At 37.4% G+C, this 16,001-nt stretch overlaps 1 protein-coding gene, 1 long non-coding RNA gene and 1 pseudogene across 2 annotated transcripts in view; 1 reads left to right on the forward strand and 2 right to left on the reverse strand.

Annotated features, from left to right (window-relative positions):
- Positions 1-16,001, forward strand: part of LOC139969646 (uncharacterized) — a 335,050-nt gene that overhangs the window by 253,395 nt on the left and 65,654 nt on the right. The window lies entirely within an intron of this gene.
- LOC139969644 (uncharacterized) overlaps positions 1-16,001 on the reverse strand; it is a 49,122-nt gene that overhangs the window by 18,269 nt on the left and 14,852 nt on the right. The gene's annotated exons all lie outside the window — the stretch shown is intronic.
- On the reverse strand, positions 1,542-1,618 carry LOC139970356 (U2 spliceosomal RNA; annotated as a pseudogene).

Below are 16,001 nucleotides of genomic sequence, written 5' to 3' on the forward strand. Positions count from 1 at the left end.
TCATTCGTAAAATGTTTTATCCGCCTACACAGCCCGACCACTAAAGGTCCCAGACCTTACATTAATCAGTCCTTTGAAATATGTACACGTCATTGTCTGTAATAATTACACTTCAAATGAAGTGTCAAGTGTTATAATGAAAGTACTTAGAAATGACTTGGTGGAGGGACCCAGTTCTTCATAACTGAAGTACAGTCGTAGCGAATGAAGTTGCTTCGAAAACCAGTCAATGAGCGTCACCAAACCACATTTCCCCCATGTTACAAACCAAACGTCTCCTGACAGAATCATTGCCCATGAGCATTTTTTTTTTTTTTAAAGTAGTGACTATTTTCAATATTACAGTGAAAAACGTACATTACAAGACATGTGGGCGTTTTTTTTTTTTTTTTTTTTATGTCGATTCATTTTACACTTGAAAGAGCGGAGATGGCTGCCACAATTAACAAACCAAACACACAAGAAGAAAACAATCACCAAAACGTATGCAATTTAATAGGAACGAGCTGTTTCTATGAAAGACTATTCCCTGTGTTAAAGGTTAACGAGAATCCTTGCTCTAATTAATTATTAGTCGTAAACTCTTATGCATCCGTAAATTAGCAAAAGTGCGAACATTTTTTATTATATATATCTCCAACGAGAGGAAGGTAAAATGAGAATAAATATGTAAAAAAAAAATGTAGGTTAAGTTTGCCATGTTCTAGATAACTTCATTAAAAAACACATAACTATAGCGGAATATTCGCTTATCATGCAATATTTGAAAAGGTCACATGACAGGTAACCTGTATGCTACAGATAAGAGATTTATGCCCGTCGGTTACTGGTAATGAGCTCAGTAGTACCCTAAATATATCTACAGGTTATGGACAACGTTGGAAGTTTCATCACTTTGACTTTGTTTAACTTGTCTCTTGTGATCATACAAACGTGCCTCAAATCGCAAATTTTCAAAACATACGAACATACGAATTTGTAATTTAAAGTATATATTTTGTTATTAACCACAATTATTTCTGTTAACTTTATACACAATTTCCTTGCAAAAAATAAAGTAGACGCCAACATGGTATTTGACACCATGAAATTGTTTAAGTTTTCCGATTCGTGTTTTCAATATTAATTTCCTCAAGGGGCTATAAATGTTACTAGTGGTATAGAAATACAACTTTAACTTAGGATAGTGTTAGTACTGATGTACAACATATCAACATTTGTTTCGTGCCTAAACTGATCTTTACTTAAATCTCAGCACAACATACGGCCAATCCCGCTTGATGTGATAGAAATACCCTCTATTGACCCCTCCACTGCAAAAAACAGATATGGATCCAAGTGACTTGATTTAACCATGGATGTAAAAACAGATTTTACCTCAATGATGTAACCAACTTACAAGCCAACACAATCAACGGATGATACTTTTTAAGAAAAAGTCACCCAGGAAAGAACCTGGGCACGAAAACCAAACTACCAAACGACTGATCCGCTCTCAGCCCCCAGTCCCCTTGCATCGGGACTGTGACTGTGTGATCATTGTCGGGTGTGTATCACCATTCCCCTCGAAAGGGAACAGATACTACACATGATCTTAGCCAAAAGGCCGAGAAGCGATCACAATCAACGGATGATTTAATCTACTAAACGTGTCTTCCTTTCATATCAAGCTGTTCATGTTCCGCCACAATTTGTAAACTCACCAGCAAGATCCCTTGATAGGAATGGTTTTGTTTTGTGAAAAATGGTTAACGACCTGTTTCAACTCCCAGGTCCATTGCTACTTTGTCAGCTGTTTGCATGTGGAGGAATTTACTTGCCTTTGTTATGTAAATTAACGTCGACGCAGCACGTGTACAATGTGAAGGGCGAGAAATGTTCTTCTCCTTATAATATGCTATGCACGATAGTTGAAGAATGCGCATACTGTATAGGCATCATGTAATTTTCTGTCTAACTAGAAGCGGAAAAGAAACTTTTTAAGAAAAGTCACCCAGGAAAGAACCTGGGCACGAAAACCAAACTACTAAACAACTGATCCGCTCCCAACCCCAGTCCACTTGCATCGAGACAGTGACTGTGTGATCATCGTCGGGTGTGCATCACCATTCCCATCGAAAGGGAACATATACTACACATGATCTTAGCTAAAAGGTCGAGAAGCGATATCATGCAGTTTACAGAGTCCAGAGGTACCGTACGATTGTAGAGCACTATGTCGTAACAGGTCAGTTGCTTTTAGAAGAAATTACGAAAATTGTTTGCATACGAATTAACTTGAGTTAAATTGGCATAATACAAAGATGACGTCATAGTATTTGTCAAAATTGTTCATATACTCTGTACCATAATCCTGCATGAACTCTTCGATGGGACTTGACTTTAAAGAGCTCATTTCAGTGCAGTTCATTAGCTTTCTATGTAACTTGCCTAATGGAAGGTTTGAAGACAATTTCGACCAGCGTTAACTTTATTTGTCAGATTTCATATTTTTTTCTCCTTTTCTTCTTCTGTTTAAAGGTATCGGTTTAATACAGTTGATTTTCCCTCTCTTTAGGGGGGGGGGGGTAAAATGTGTAAAAGAACAGCTGAACACTTAATTGGGAAATTGTAAACGATGGAACAGAGCAAAGAAAAAGCCTACGTAAAAAAAAATCTGCTTCAAGAGGATAGACTTATACATTTCAAGACATTGAGGGATAAATATGCTATTGAGATTCATGGTAAAATATATAGCGTCATGGTGAATTATTATGTATATTATATTTCCTACGTTCGAAGCGTGCACATTACCTGTTTATGTGTCAATCTCGAGCGAATGGGAAATGTTGTGTCATTAAAGTATCATAGAGCCCATATTATGAGTTCGTGTGCGTATAACTATAGATCCTTGCGCGTATGTGGCGTAAGTAGTGGTTAATCGATTTTCCATACTAAGTTTGTTACAGCCGACTCTCTGCCGGGGATAGCAAAGTGATTCGACACACACAAGCCATTAGCTGAGGTGTTGAGGCAAGCGGTTCACGGGGTACATATGGGATTTAGGAACCTATTCCAGTCTTAAATTTATCGCATGTTCACACATGGGTTTGTGAACCTTGGGACACAACAAAACATGAGAACTGTCAGATATTTTGACTTGGGGAAATCCTAGCGCCTGTGCTTATTTTTATTTTTTCCATTTTTTTCATAATTGATGGTTGTAACCTTTAAAACGACTTCCTTAGAAACCAAAATCCTGCCAACAATCCTGCCAACAATGTTAGTTCAGAGCTTCAAATGTATTTGCTATGACTTTCCCCCTGTATATAGACTATTCGATTTTTGTAAGGATTGGGCTGATTCGTATTTCACTCCTTAAGGACCTTACTTTTGTTTGGGGGGGTTGGGGAGAGGGGGACACGTGATGGCGTAATGCAAGTATTCTATGTATTACAGTATGAAATTCATCTGTTTATGCTACAAGAAATGACCGCCAACCGTCGGCGATGGAAAATGTACTACGTCAGTATTAAGCCTAACGTTAAACCTGCCATTAATGACGTGTATCCTAAATGTGAAGCCGATGAGTCGATACTTTGCACAGAGCTACATATTATTACTGGGTTTAGAAGTAGACGACATTTTCTCCTCTGTAATTCAAACGTCGTAATCGTTCATTCTTGAATATGAGCAATTCCTCATTTGGTAACTTTTGGAAGACATTTTAAAGGGTTCTTAGCTACTTGAACCACCATGGTTAATAATCTAATGAAGTAATATATGTGCGAAATGATGCTAAATGGTTGCTGCGTATTGTACGGTATATCAGCGAGAGAATAGAAGAAATTCCACTATACTCATTTCCCTTACCTTCACTTAAACAGGCGACGTCTGAAATCTACTTATTTCGGTAACATTGGAACCTTTAAGTCCATGAGTTTAGTCATGTCCGTTCCTGCAGAAACTTTGTAGACCACATAAAAAATCAACAAAGAAACCCGAGTGAGGTGAGAACTGTTTCGAAATAACTTTCACTCGCGTGTGTTGTAAGCATTTCTGTCGTGCTTATGATTCTTATGAACTATTCATAAGTTTACGCAACAATGTCATATCGATATTTTGTTATGAGAATGAAAAGTATCCCTGCCAATATAGAAAGCAATTATACAGTTATCGCGGCGCTGTAAAAATAAATTTTAAATAATAATTGTAGCACTTAATTGTATAAACCGAAGAGCCTAAGTCATACGGTCAGTATTCGTCAGTCAAAAATTACTCAATAATTATTCGTCATTAATACTGGACCCATTTCTGGAAATCCTTCATAATTTCTGTTAAGTTAATATAATTCAGCTAAAATAAATTTCCTCCAGCTGTTTGCAGCTATTTTTTATATTTTTCTCCCTTCCTCGCGCCTCCGTAATACATACTAGTGATAACGTCCATTGGTAATGTACCAAAATAAGACAGAACAAGAATATACATTTATGTCAGAGATGGGGGTAGGAAGTGCCTCCAAATAAAGATGGCCTGTGCCGATCACACAGCCAAACAAAATAACTTCCTGTATGTTCAAATCAACTTCTTTACATCCCCAACGTGTATAATCTCTGATTTTATCGATGTAATTAGCGGAAACAAAGATCTTTTTCTTCAATTATAGATGTCCATTGATGTAGTGCTAATTACCAATTGTATCAGCGGGTGCCATACATCTTGCAATTCATTTATTCCCAGGGGTATTAACTATGATAGAAATCTGACTCTTAAGCTTTTTCTCAGAAATTGATAGTGCGTCACTTACTAGCCGTGTTGCCCCACCAACATTTACGATGCATAGAGTTTAAAAAAGAAACTAAAAGAAAAATATTAATGACTTCCAAATGTACAGATCTTTCAAGTTGTGTGGACAGATTATTTCCACTGTCCCCTGCAACGGGTCACCACTTTACATTTTCACGAAAGAAAAAAGAACGGTGCCTATCGTCAGCACTATGAGCTGACCTGTGGAAAAGAACATATATAGAACGATCAGCAGTAGTGAGTAAATGACTACCTACTGCTTTTAATTCAAGTTCGACAAATATATATGTTTCAACCAAGAACAATAGCCATTTCTAATGATAGAATGGCTAATCCCGCAAGTATAATGGGACGTCAGCGCTGACGTTTGTGAACATTCCTGAAATTCTCATCATCCGATGTGTTATCCCAAAGTACCCCAGGACCCCAAAAGCACCCCAATACCCCAGTGTACCCCAGGAACCGATGAGCTACTTCACCAGATTTACAAACTGTTTAACATTCTACCAATATCTTCTTAATTTTATTTCTAGAAAACTATGGAAGGTCAGTGATATATTCCAAATTGACAAAGTAGACATGAAGGTCTAGTCTCAAAAGCTGTAACCAAATAACGTAACGTGCAAATTAATTCTCTCTATAGGGGGAAATCTGCAGGCTAAAGACATTCAATATTTACAGGATTACCAGCAAATGGAAGAAAGAAATAATTACCCCTTGTAGGCAGAAGCGACATCTAGCTTTTTAGATTTTATGAAAATGATAAGGGAGACAAAATGGGTGTCAAACAAGGACTCGCTATCGTTTGTAGATATAAATATGCCGGTGCGTGAAGTTTTCGAAAAAGTGATAAACTATCATTACCCCAAGATTGTGATTTGCGATCTAGTCCAACCATCATGTATATATATTGTAGCGAATTGCCATTAAGCTGTCACAATTGTATATCAATATAGCCAAAGTACGCATCATGGAAGTTTTGATACAACGATATTTTTTTAATGACGTTCGTGGAAATGCAAACAGTCAGCTCTACTTGTTTTTGTAACGAAACGATTAGTGTCATATTCGAACGACCCTACGGAAGTAATATTTCTCTCCAAACATGCATGGTAAACTAAGAGATCACTAAACATAATCACTTGCTGCATATCTTACGAGTACCAATTACTGTCGAGTTCTTGAGGTGCCGAATACCAAGTACCATAGTCCGAATACTACTTTTCACCGAGTGAAAGTACCCAGTACTAACCAAAAGGAACTCGAGTGCCCCTCGAGTACTTTTTTTCGAGTTCGGACAACCAATGGCTGATTATATCGTTTCTGTCATAATGAATAGGAAAAAACTTGAAAACTTTCTGAAGTCACTTACGATCACATTTGTACCATCTGCAACCAACACTACGCAATGTACTAATTGTCACATCCAGTGTTCGACTTATGGCCAAAAAATTGCATAGCAACAAATTTCGACAATTGCTATACAATATTTTTGTTGCATAGCAGTTCCCCAATATTGAATAGCAGTTTTGAAATTACCACAAAACGGACCAAATGTTGGCGATCAATGTATTAACTAGAAAATGTTTGTTTATTATTATTATTATTTATACTAGTGTTGCTACGATAATCGTTTTCAATATCGGTATCGGCCGATATTTGCAATATCGGCAGCATACCGGTATCGGTAAAATTTTGCTTAATTGCCGATAACAGCAAACCGATATTGAACTTTTCTTTTGAACAGCAGAGCTACCTGTACTTATTTATACTTGCAATGATTCGTTAATCTGCCCAAGACGATCCATTTCTTTAGCGTCAGTTAAACTCAGATTCATTTTCGATTAATATCCATGGAAACCTGACTCTCTGTAACATCTAAAAACCGTCTACGGCGCGCGAATATAACCAATGACCTTCGTGAACCTTGGCCTACACACAGCATTAGTGCAGCATATATACACTGTACTAACCATTCATTTCCTCAAAGGACTGTGAAAACCTTGAACATGATGCATACAGTAACTGCACAGTTCAGCAGTGTTGGAAAACCTTGTTCAATTTCCCGCGAACACACTGCCGATTTCCCACCGGTGTTCGCCTGCCTACACTCTAAAAACACTTGGGTTAAAATTGACCCAAATTGGGTCACTTTTTGACCCAAATGAAAGTCAGGAGGGAACCTAACACATTTGGGTCAAACTGACCCAGAAAATAAGGTCAGAATAAGTGACCCAATTTATGGGTTGAAAATTTGACCCAGAAATATTGGTAAATATTGACCCAGGCAAGGGTTATGATGGAAAATCAACCAAATTTGGGTCAGCTTGACTCTTCTAGGAAAAAATACATAAATACAAAAGGCTTCATTTGACAGAGCAATTTATTGATATAACTCCTTCAAATAAAGTGAACCGAAATGTAAAATTGCAACAAAACTGAATGTTTCATTAACATGGTACCATAGTACAAGATCTAAAGGAAGGAATTGTTTGTAGCATTACCAATGATTTAATAATTTTTTTTACCCCATTGCAATTTTTACATAAACAATTTCAACATTTTATTAGACTTGTTTGGATAAAATACAATTTGCTGAATGTATGAACAAACACTTTCTAGCTAGACATGTGTGTGTCTTCATAGTGATAGTTATCAGCTAAAGCATAGACTAGCTCGCATGGGGAGGTATTTGCCTTACTTAAGATGTAATAACAAAAGAAGAAAATGACAATCAAAACATGATTGCCAAATTTTTAAAAGATGGGGTGATGGATGGTCAGGCTTGAAAATGTTCACTAAATTAGGCCTCGTAAAGAAAGATTCCCCTCCCCCCCCCTTTTAACACTTATCCATGGATTTCATTAAACGGCAGCAAGCCTATAAGTAATGAGTCCAAATATTATGTGTAATATTTATACTGCTGTTGTACATAACCCAGCACAGGTAAATATTGTATATGTAAATATGTGTAGAATGGATACGCAGATTTCTGCATTCCAAGAGCCGTTCAATTGAAAATGGTCCAAGAAATTTATTTAGAGCAGATAACTGGGACTGGGGCAATCCATATAATTTCCTTCTAAAATTTCATGACAGCAAAACAATTTGTGAGCTGCAACTTTGGAACTGGAATTTATGAGATGAAAACAAATATGATCATACAGGCTGAAAACGTTTTGCCAATTCTTCTTAGAATACAAACATATCTTTGCTTTGTATATGAGGCAAGTATGCCTTGGTCCCATAAACGTGATTCAACTAACAGTTGAGATTTCAAGTAAAATCACACAACTTCAGATGATCATAAAGGTTGCTCGGCATTGAACAAAATTGTGTCCAAATTCTTTCAACTGTAATGTAAAAAGGAATTGTAATGGACAGTTGAATTGATTGCCAAGTTAATTCTAGTGTTGCACTGTGCGACTATTGTTTCAACTTTGTTGAAAGTTCTTGTTGAAGCATATATATGGGACCCAGGTATGAAAACTTTCAGCCCTACTTCATTTTGATTTTCAAATATGTCTTCAATGACACAACTGATAATGACATTTTCCCAGGTACATCAATGTCGTATAAAACAGTCTGGAAGAACTGCCGGGAGTTGTATCATTGCCACTGATAATCCATATCAAAAACATGAAAACACTTAAAACATAAATCAATGGCATTAAGCAGCGACTCCTGTGGAATGGCTTCTCTCTCTATGATTATGTAAGTTTGTTCCGGGCTAACCCTGCTGCTTCCAATAGCTAGAACGAATGGTTGCTTTTGTTTCACCCCTTCAAGGTAGTGTGGAATATTGGTTCCAATCTGAAATGAAAACAAAAAGGTTATGAAAGCAAACTTCTTATTACTTTAAACTTTTATTCAAATACTGCCTTCCATATAGAAAGGATCATATATTGTAGTACTCCCCAGAAGGTGGGGTATTGATAGAAGCAATCTTTGTTTTGATTAAGGATGTGCAATATTTAGCATTCACAACTTCAGTGATGAATAGTGCCACAATTTCATAGAGGGTTGTAGAGGTGCCAGGTATTTTTTGCATTGTACTGAAAACAAGTTTTTTTTACTAATTCAGATATAAAGAATTGTCGGGCCTCTGTAAGTTAATTTGAGGCTCATCGAGGAACCCTGGACAATTGATTATGGATGAACACAGTGTTCAAAAGTTAACAAGACAATTATACTATCCCAGCATACTGCCTGGAATACCGCAATGTCCTATCCGATCGGTGTGAATTAGATTGTACACTCTTCCACTGCACACTCAACATATTCTGCATTCACATTTATATACATATATGTATTCATATATCATGTGTATACTAGAATGAGGAATCATTGTTACAACTCTACCTGTAATGAATTTGGTTTAGGGTTTGTACAATGCAACCTGGTGCAGTGGTCTGTGTGAGAACTTGCTAGTGGGTAATGTTTTCACAATTTCTGGGGCTGGTGAGGTTCTTCGGGCATTTGATTGGCACAGCTGCAGAGCATTAGTGACCGATGCTTTGATAGTCCCCTTCCACCATTCCCCTTGGGAAAGTGGCTGAATGCATCGTTCATGTCTTTCAGATGGGAACATAAAATGGTGGTTCTAGGAGCAGGGTGGGATTGTATCTGATGAATGTCTTGTCTCACCAATCCATGTACACTGCTGGAGAAGAGAAGGCAAGCTCTTTGCCTGTTTCATCCATAATTGTATCGTCTGTCAATTTTCCTAGATGAACCTGTAACCGACAATGATCTAATAAAAGGAATTTTTCTACTTCAAATTTAGCTTTCAGCTCACCTTTTGCAAATCCACAAATGAAGTTAGGGCATCTTCAATTGTAGCCCGTTTTCCTTTGCCCTTCACCTTCTGTGACCCAATTAGTAGAATGCGTGGAATGCACTGCAGTGCAATGTTGCATACTTCATCATCTGTAAAGAGGGAAAATAAGAACCTTGAGGAAAGATTCACAGACTTAACACTCATAGAGGCACTGATTATGCCTGTGTTATACGCTAACACAATTGTGGTAATATATGATGACATATCAGTTAAAAAAAGGCTTTCAGCGGAACATTATGCATTATATAGTGTGGATAGGATCTTTGACGGCTCTACAAATCCACCAATTTCTCAACAGCACCTCTGATTGTGATCCAAAGTTGGGTGGATGCCAGGCCAATGAATGTTCGTCGATGAAGCAAGACAATATTACCAGAATTCTGATGCGAGAATAGAAAACATTTAAAGCTTATAACAAATCCGATGTCATCTATGTTGACTGTGCAGGGTTGTGCCCATGCCAGACCTGAGACACTGTGTACTGACACATGGCAATCAGGCATAATACTTGACACTATTCTGTTATCTGACTGGCCACCTTAATCCCCCGACTGACCCCCTACTCCAAATACACGCCATTTTCATTATTTCCCCTGACTGAGGTGAAGCTCAACCGGGGCCCAGTGACACATCACTGGCAGTGTCACATGAAAACAGTTCACATGCATTTTACCTGGGTTAAGTTATTGCAACTTAGTTACCTGATAGTTGACTGCTGTCTTGATCAATCCCCAGGTGTAAAGACCAACCATTTTGCTTGTCAGCATAATGCAGTAGGTTCCTAGTGAGTGCAGGTGTCCATAACAGGAACAATTTGTCCCCACACTTTGGCTTGATGACTTCAAAGTCCAGATTAATCTGAAAAAGGATGAAATATGTGACAAGTCTGCACAGAAAGCATTTTTTTGTGCCCAGACTTGGACTGTGAAGATTTTTTCCTATATAATATTTTACACAATGATGATTCATGATATATATATATATATATATATACAATATACAGTATTGCCATGGAAAAGTTTTACGCATTGTTAGTGTGGGTGAAAACAACTTATCACAGATAAAAGCTTTCAAATTGGGAAATTTTGGTAGCCCATCGGACTACTGCTACTAAGTGTTCTGACAGTTGTGGTAGTCCAATGTATATTTGGTTGTCTAGGGCTACACTGTGCCACAGCCTACTGAACTACCACATATTTCGAACCCTGACGATTATGCCAGGGCCTATATAGATTGAGGTTTGTCTGGTGCTAGCATCATAATCTGAATATTTTCAATGAATGTTGAAGCAATTTAGCTGAAATGTGCACAGTTACAGGCACCCCGTGCTACTTACTTGTTACAACACCCCCCGCCCCCTGCTTAACTGTACATACTTAATTTGTAGAATTTATATACAAGTATTTATCGTAGGGTATCTCAAGGTGCCCGAATACTGCAGGACCCGAATACTGCGGGGGCCCGAATAATGCATGCATATAAACCTAGGCTACCTAACAATACGTTCCAATATTACCGTATAGCAACGTGCTCAAAATGCGTTATGAACAAATAAGATCTGCTAGGCCTACTTATTTTCAACCATAATATATGCAAAACAGGCTGTTTTTTTCACATCTTGACCAACTAGACCGAGCATAGGCCTAACATTCTAGGCTAGGCCTAAATGTTATTTTGTATGATAATTCAAAATTTTCATTGCCAAGAAATTTTCAAATGAAATTGTTGTAAATTTATTCCAAGTTCTGCCTCTTTTTTGGTCTTCTTTGCCTTTCGTTCGGTAGTCAGATAAGCTACAGTATGTTAGTACACTTATTGCTTAATCAGATGTAACATTAGCTATTTTACTAGGCCTAGCCTAAGCTATTTTTGTTATTTAGGCCTAACCCTAAAATTCTGGTAAAAACTCTTGTTCACAGATGCTTGTTCCATATCTAACGTTAGACCTATAACACTATACGCAGTAAGGCCTAGGCCTAACGTTAGGCTAAATGCTTCACACTACAGTAGCTGCCCTGTGAGTACAAAAAAAACACCCCATTAGCCCTGTCCAAATCTAGCTGTCATCCTCATGATCGCAAATAGGCCTAGCCAAGGGGCCTAATCATATTTACTTAGCAAACTTGGCACAACAATGCTTAATTATGCATCGTCAACAATGCTTACTTATGCAGAACTTTGTGCATCGTCATATTTATTTTAAATATACAGTTCGGCAAATGTAAGAATATGGAATAATGTTTGGTCTCCGTGCAAGTCCATGGGTCTATCCACGGGCGATCCTAACGTTAGTAATAGGCCTAGGCCCTATAGGATATATTGACATCTTACTTCTTAGGCCTATCGAAAAATTTGCATTTTTTGTACGTAGGCTAACTGGCAGTGACTAGGCTAAACGGGTCCGTTTAATAACTTGGACAGAACTTTCTGTAAATTAGCTCCATATTTTACAATTTCAACCATTTGGGGCCTAATATTCATATCAGGATTGTGGATTTGTATACCGGAAACTAGAGCCTAGTAGAGGTTTCGTACATATATACATTATCTCAATATTTTAAAGAAACTAGCCTACTTAGCCTAACCAGATAGTGTTATGTTTACAGGCCTTGCCTACGTTAGGCCAAGCCTATGTTATGGCTTAGCGTTAGGCCGTAGGCTAGTACGACTACGAATTCAGTCACCGACTTAGCCTTACGTTATGTCTTCGTATGCTACGTCAGCATTTCTTGAAATTTAATTACATATAAAAAAGATATTTGCACATGATACCATACCTTGGAATGAATAAGCCCATTCCATCAAGCCCCATTCTTCTAATTTATCTTTCACAAACGAATCCATCTGTGCTTCTGATCATGTTCGCTCTGTCAGCAAACTTGTCCTACAGCCAAGTTGTCTATGGCGCGCGCGCAGGGCTAATATTATCAGACGGTCAATGTGTGTTCGTTAATTGGCTGATCTGACATGATGCACTCATATTCCTATAATGTTGACCAATCATAGTGCAATATTATTTTGACTCGTTGATGAAAGTCAGTTTCGGACTTAGCATTAGGTCAGCTTAGTGTATGGTACAACCCAAATTGGGTTATAAGACCATCGACCCTGCGTTTGGGTCATGAATATGACCCAGGTGTTTTAAGAGTGTAGCACGCGTAACGTGCGAGCATAAAGGCGTGGTGTCCAGGGGCCCGTCTTAGGGCTATGGTGGGGTCATGGGGTAGAACCCCTCGTGGGGATCCTGGGGGCGAAAGCCCCCGAAAATTGTTGTCATTTTTGGCGATGTCTGGCGATGAAAAAATTCGCAGTTGAGGATGCAAAATACTGACAACTTTTTTTATTTAAATTGTCACGAAACTGATGAAAATTTTAAAATGACAAGTTAAAGTAGCTATATTATGTTAAAAAATGAAAAGAGATTTAATCTGTCTTTCAATCTTTAAAAAGTGCAACTTACAAAACTTCCGATATTATGAAACAAACAACGTTCAGCAAAGCCCCGTTTCTAGACTGCCTAACAATGAATAGCGTGCACTATGCGTACATTTTTACAACTGCAGTGTTTAACCCTATACCCAACTACTGTACCACGGTACATGTGCTGCGAATTTGCCCAGGTACCTTCCCAACAACTGTGAGCTCATCCCCTGTGTAACACCTGTTTGTTAACATTTTTTGGCACGTTGCCAAGGAACCTTTTAGTTACGTGAGATCCGTAACCGCCGAGGTGGTTAGGCTATTTGCTTTACACTTAACTATGGTAGGATATTATATTTTCAGGTTGTTTTTTTTTTCGCTATTCGGTCAAGTGAATAAGTTGTACATTGAGTATAAACTCAATAAGTTATAACTTCTACATTGTGATCGACAGTTCGTAAGTTAAGGTTTGAGTGTTTGCTCCCAAATCTGACTAGGAATTTGTATCGCACAAATCGGCACAATGTGCGATGCTGATTTGGAAACGTCTCGCAAGTTTGTCGTTTTGGATCGCATTTTGCGATGCGATACCGGAAAAATCGAACACTGGTCACATCGAGCCTGATTAACACTGCACGGTTGGAAGTATTCGAGTATACGAATCGAAATTCGTTCCTTGAGTGTCATAGATGATCACATATCTTTTCAACATCAAACGTCACTGTTCCCTATGGTTTACAATGTTAACTTCCACTGAAGCGAAAGTATCCTCTAATTTAAAAGCTGCTCTTTTGTAATCTGAGTGAAATTCATTAACGGAAGAGTAATCAGTTGGGTTGAGACATACAACGAGATACTGTGTGAGAAAGGTGGTGGCAATAATAACATGTTGTAGGATCACCGTGGACCCAACGAGGTTTATACTCCTACCAGACGATATCAAGGACTGCTGAAGGTGTTGTCTGCTAGATCTAAATTGCCACTGCCATACTGTTACCAGTCGTTGAAGTTTCAAATTCGAATTCATCACATATGAAGTTTACATTTCACATTTTGAACTAGTCATTCTCAATATCATATTACCGAGCTATTGTTTTCCAATAAAATGTCTGCCAACAAAGCCAAGAATACTTCCTTTGCAAGAAATACTAGTGAACACGTCACCTAATATAGAGTTTAGACTTATTCTTCAACCACTAAGCATTAGGGTTGAATTTCTTCATCTAGCTAAAACAACAGAAAACGCTGACATATCCATAACCCTAAGATATATTTTTACACGTTGTTTCATTTGATTCTTACGTATATTGAGTATGACCGTTGTTTTGATTTTTGCTTGAAAGCAAAGAAAGTAAAGAAAAACAAATAACCTTTTAGCCAAACGCTACAATCATTACAACTTTGCACACTCGTTTCATGCTGACGAAGAATTATTGTAACATGTCCTCATTTCGCGTATGAAAATATCAATTCCCTCATGACTTGAAAGAAGCCATATTGAAGTTCGTTATTTGTCATTTTCGTGCTGTGCTTGTATGAATTGCAAACGCAACTTGTCTTCTTTAATTAGGCTAACTCGCCTCATTATTCGAGCTTAGTTTAATTAAGGTAATGAATGCCAAATTTAGAAATGGAATAAAGCCGAAAATTAGAACAAACATATTGCTATTTTTGTTAACGAATTTGTATCGGTTGGTTGTTGTTTCAGAATCAAAATATTTTCACTATATTTTGACCAAAAATTACCATAACAGAACTCGTATTATAGCATCATGACGAAGTAATTATAGTACTTGCATCATAAATAAAACAATATTCCGGTGGCTCTTTGAAAATCATTTGACAATTTAATAATATATTTGCAAAGTTTCTGTCATCATTTAACTTTTGTCTCATAGTGATATGAATAATTTAAAGCGCAACCTATATCCCAAGGATCTCCACCCACCTTGCATTGTCTCAGACCAAAGCCGAAACTTTATCGATTCACATGCATGTCAAAAGGTACTTTAGCTACTTCTTTACAAATTTGCAAATCATAATTTTACTTTGTATCTATAGGATACTATAACGCTAAAGAAACAGTGATAAATCACCATAACTGTACAATCGTTTAGTATCATATCATGGCTTATTAGGCTTGCTAATTTGTAACCTTGCATTTCGTTTCTGTGTTTCTTTTTTTTGGCCCCTGAAAATGTTCATCTTTTGCCTAGTTACTCAGTAAACAATAGGAAGAGAAAGACACTGTGCAGATGATACTGCATATTTAAGTGCCTCATTTCAATTAAAATCAACCGAGTAAAGATAATATTGAGCTTCTTGCTTTATAACACCTTGTTTAATATTTTAAAACATCTCTGCATTTGGAGAAAAAAAAACAAATAAATCAAAACTGTTATTTCAATGTTACTGCTTGTATTTACCAGTGGGATTTGGGGAATCTATACTCCCTTTTCCATATCAACAAATATGATTTAGCAAAATATATAAACCAGGACTATGTTGCAATTCTTTGACATTTTTATTTTGTAAAGTATCAAATTTATGAAGCAATTATGCGTCAGTCATATTTTTCAGGGCTTTTTTCCCCTTTTCGATAGCCCATATCGATCAGAAATGATAAAACATGTATCATGATGACGCACACTACTCTCACACCTTATAAGTTTCAGTTTTCTATGCCCGGGGTTGACACTTGCTGAACCACAAAGTTTCCAAGTTGACATGGTACCATAAAATCGGTTTTCGCTGAAAACTTTACTTTGCGAATGCGTGACTGATTATGGGATCAAGCAGAGCTAAGACCGTTTCTTGTTAATATAAATCAAGATCTGAAAACTTCATTCTGCGAATATATAACTGATTATGGTAGCACTCAGAGCTAAGACCGGTGTGTTTGTTAATAAATATCAAAATCTGAAAACTTTACTTTGCGAGTATATAACTGATTATG

The sequence above is a fragment of the Apostichopus japonicus genome, chromosome 7 (genome assembly GCF_037975245.1).
Source record: "Apostichopus japonicus isolate 1M-3 chromosome 7, ASM3797524v1, whole genome shotgun sequence".
Classification (NCBI taxonomy): Eukaryota; Metazoa; Echinodermata; class Holothuroidea; order Aspidochirotida; family Stichopodidae; genus Apostichopus; species Apostichopus japonicus.